Source organism: Bos mutus, chromosome 10, assembly GCF_027580195.1.
Source record: "Bos mutus isolate GX-2022 chromosome 10, NWIPB_WYAK_1.1, whole genome shotgun sequence".
Lineage (NCBI taxonomy): Eukaryota > Metazoa > Chordata > Mammalia > Artiodactyla > Bovidae > Bos > Bos mutus.
The window spans coordinates 92132424-92136758 of NC_091626.1; the positions used below are offsets into that span (position 1 = coordinate 92132424).

The following is a 4335-nucleotide window of genomic DNA, read 5'->3' on the forward strand; positions in this document are numbered from 1 at the left end:
CTTTTGAACTTAAAAATATGTGAGGTGGTGGAGCCCAACTCTGAAACAGAGGGCAAAGGTCTCAAAGCTTCATGATTTACAGAGATAAATGTGCAAACATCCCAAATGAATTTCAAGGTATAAATAATATTTTGTTCATCCATTATTTGTTAATTTGCTTGTCTATATCCCTAGTTCTCACTAACCAACCCTCAAATGCTGATGCTAACTTGGAAGCAGACATTTCCATAGGGTATAACTGTTAGAATAGGTCTTACATTTATTTAGATGGCTCCTGGCCTATGAAAAACTTTATATATAAATATATACATATGTATGTATGTATACACCCCACTCGGAGAAGGCAATGGCACCCCACTCCAGTACTCTTGCCTGGAAAATCCCATGGACGGAGGAGCCTGGTAGGCTGCAGTCCATGGGGTTGCTAAGAGTCGGACACGCCTGAGTGACTTCACTTTCACTTCTCACATTCATGCGTTGGAGAAGGAAATGGCAACTCACTCCAGTGTTCTTGCCTGGAGAATCCCAGGGACGGGGGAGCCTTGTGAGCTGCTGTTTATGGGGTCACACAGAGTCAGACACGACTGAAGTGACTTAGCAGCAGCAGCATACACCCCACTAACTGCAGCCCACTAGTTTCCTCTGTCCTTGGGATTCTCCAGGCAAGAATACTGGAGTGGGTTGCCATGTCCTTCCCCAGGGAAAATTCCTGACCATGGATCAAACTTGCATCTCTTATATCTACCTGCATTGGTAGGCAGGTTCTAGAGCCAGTTGGGAAGCCTATGGATCAATCTATCTATCTATGATAGATCCAAAAACCTTTAGCCAATAATTCACCTTGCCCAATCAATAATTTGAAATCTTGAGATGATTACTTTTATTTCAAGTTTTCAAAATATCTTTCATGATTTCTATGTAAAGGATATACTTATTTTTAAAACAGAAATAGTTTTGAAAGTAAAGAAACAGAAGAAGAATAGATGAGGAAGGAAGAAACTAAAAGATCCAAAGCAAAACCCAAGTCCTCAGGAGATAAACAAAAGCATTGCGAGATAAGCAAAGGCCCAACCTCAGCAGGAAGAGAGTGTGACAACTGTAGATAGATGGTTCGGGTGACTGTTAGCAGCAATGTGACTGAGAGAACTAAAACTATGCTGATTTCAATGAGTGAAGCAAGAAAAAGAACAAAAATCTAGTTAGTCCTGGAAGGAAGGAGGCTACAAGAAGTAAGATTAAATGTTCAAGTATATTTAAAGTTAATGAATATGTGTTAATGATAAACATATGCAAACTCCAGCACTAAAGGGCGCAGTGGAAGAGAGGGTCAAGTACTAGGAAGGTGACTACAGTCTTCTGTCCATTCTTTAGCAACTTCCACTTAGCGGGTAAGATGACAAGACATGCATGTGAGATCAGTCACGCCCAGCTCTTTGTGACCCATGGACTGTAGCCTGCTCAGCTAAATCTTTCCACAGGATTTCCGAGGCAAGAATACTGGAGCGGGTTGTCATTTCTCCTCAAGGGGATCTTCTCGACTCAGGGATCGAACCCGCGTCTCCTGCATTGGCAGGCAGATTCTTTACCACTGAGCCACATACATACATATGAAAGTGTTGATGTGTAACCTAAGTTTATTTTCTCTCTTTATTTGGCCTTTGAAGAGTAGAAATATAGCACATAAAAGAAAAACCAACTAAATTTGAAAGCCTAATATCAATAAATATAAATCTACAAGACTGGCCAATATAAGATAGTAAATGTCAGAGTGGATGGGAAAAAATCAGTTTTATGGTATTTACAAAAAGGTATCTAAAATTCAACATTTGAAATATCATTTATGTGTGGAATCTAAATGGATAAAACTAGTGAATATAAAAACTCTAAACAAATAAAACTAGTGAATATAACAAAACAGAAACAGACGAACAGATATAGAGAACAAATTAGTGGTTACCTGTGGAGAGGAAAGTGGATAGGGGCAAGATGGGATAAGGCATTAAGAGGCATAAACTATTATGTTTAAAATAATAAGCTACAATTTGGGCTTCCCTGGTGGCTCAGAGGTTAAAGCATCTGCCTGGAATGCAGGAGACCTGGGTTCAATCCCTGGGTGGGGAAGATCCCCTGGAGAAGGAAATGGCAACCCACTCCAGTACTCTTGCCTGGAGAATCCCATGGAGGGAAGAGCTTGGTAGGCTACAGTCCATGGAGTCACAAAGAGTTGGACACGACTGAGTGACTTTCCTTTCCTTTCACGATAATATACTTTACAATATGTAGTCAATATATGGGTATAGCCAATATTTTATAATAACTATAAATGGAATGTTATAGGGCTTCCTTTGTGGCTCAGCTGGTAAAGAATCCACCTGCAATGGAGGAGACCTGGGTTTGATCCCTGGGTTGGGAAGATCCCCTGGAGAAGGAGACAGCTGCCCACTCCAGTATTCTGGCCATGACTGTATAGTCCATGGGGTCACAAAGAGTTGGACACGACTGAGCGACTCTCACTTTCTTTCAGAAAGGAAAAAACACTACTGTAGATGGTAAAGATTCCCCCAAAAACTACAAATTAAGAAAGAGATTAACAAAATAATGATATCACATTAATACCCAAAATCAGAAAAAAAGAAATAACATCAGCACTGCCACAAAGGTGAAACAAAAGAAATAAGGTTTTACAAGATGCTTAGGAATACATCTAAGAAATATATGATATTGGTGGAGAAATTCATTTTGAAAATACATGACTGGATAAAGACAATAATATACTCCAACACTGAAGGAACGTAAAAGAAACCTAAACAAATACGTAGTATACCATGTTAATTAGTATAAAACAATACTGGAAAGATGTCAAGCCTCTCCAAGTTACCTACACAGTCAATGTTATTATTTTTTTTTTTTTTAATTTACTTGCAGAAGCCCTCGGTGCGGGGACCGCGTCCTTTTCTGGGCTGTTGCTCCTGGAACTACGACTCCTACGAGAAGCAAAGGAGAGATGACCCCAAGTCGCTGCGCATTAAATCTAGGGCAGCGCGTCGGGGAACCTTGGAGGAAGGGAAAGCCGCCCGCGCCGCAGCCTTCGCCGCCCAGGTCTCTCTCCACTGCCTCAATGTTATTATAAACAAAATTTTAACAAGATTTTCTTTTTAGGGGCTACACAAAAACTTATATGAAAATGTATCTGGTCATAAAAAACCTAAGAACAAACACTATTGAATTAGTATACAGAGTCTTGCTGTATTAGACATCAAATCTATATTCTTATTAAACTGCAGTAATTTTCACACTTTGGACAATAAAAACACTGACCAATGAAGTAGAATATGGAATATACAAATAGATTCATATTATATATCTCACTTGAATTACAAAACTGTTATTTCAGATTACTGGAGAAGTTTTAGACCATTCAACAATTACTTACAGCAGAGATGGTTAGGCACATGGAAAAAATGAAATTCTTATCTTACATTTTAAACAAAAATCAACTATGGATGTATTACAAAGCATAGTAACAGCATGACATTGGTGCAAGGCCAGAGAAATAGACCAATGGTATGAAAATTCAATGCAGACTAATAATGCATATATGGATATTTGCTTTAAGAATAACATGGCATAATAATGGTTCTGGTTCAATTCAGTTCAGTCACTCAGTTGTGTCTGACTCTTTGCGACCCCATGAACCACAGCACGCCAGTCCTCCCTGTCCATCACCAATTCCTGAAGTCAACCCGAACTCATGTCCATTGAGTCAGTGATGCAATCCAACCACCTTATCCTCTGTCGTCCCCTTCACCTCCTGCCTCAATCTTTCCCAGCATCAGGGTCTTTTCCAATGAGTTAGCTCTTCGCATCAGGTGGCCAAAGTATTGGAGTTTCTGTTTCAACATCTAGCTTCAACATTCCAGAACAGTGGTTCTGGAATAAATGGATATCCATATAGGAAAAGATGAAAATTGATGTATTTTACATAATACAAAAAAGAAAGGTCATTTGAAAGTAGATGCAAACTTAAATGTAAAAGTAAAAAAATTATATTTCCTAGAAGATGTCAAGTATACATGTAATATTTAATATACAATATGCTTCATGATATGTTATCTGTATAATAACCAACATCATGAATTCTCATTCAGCACAAAAAAAGACATTATGCACTGAAGAACAGATAGATACCTTTGACTATGTTGAAATTAAGTTTTATTCATCAAAAAGTACCATTAAGAACCTTAGAGTGCAAAAGTGTGGTAGAAAATTTACTTGCAACACAAAGACTGATATAGAACTTGTATCCAAAACACTTAAAAACAAATCAGAGACAAC

The 4335-nt window shown here is 38.5% G+C and overlaps 1 non-coding gene across 1 annotated transcript; it reads left to right on the plus strand.

Annotated features, from left to right (window-relative positions):
• The first annotated feature begins 2049 nt into the window (after positions 1–2049).
• Positions 2050–2121, plus strand: TRNAS-GGA (transfer RNA serine (anticodon GGA)). The gene has a single exon. It is a non-coding gene; the product is annotated as a tRNA-Ser (tRNA).
• Positions 2122–4335: the final 2214 nt, after the last annotated feature.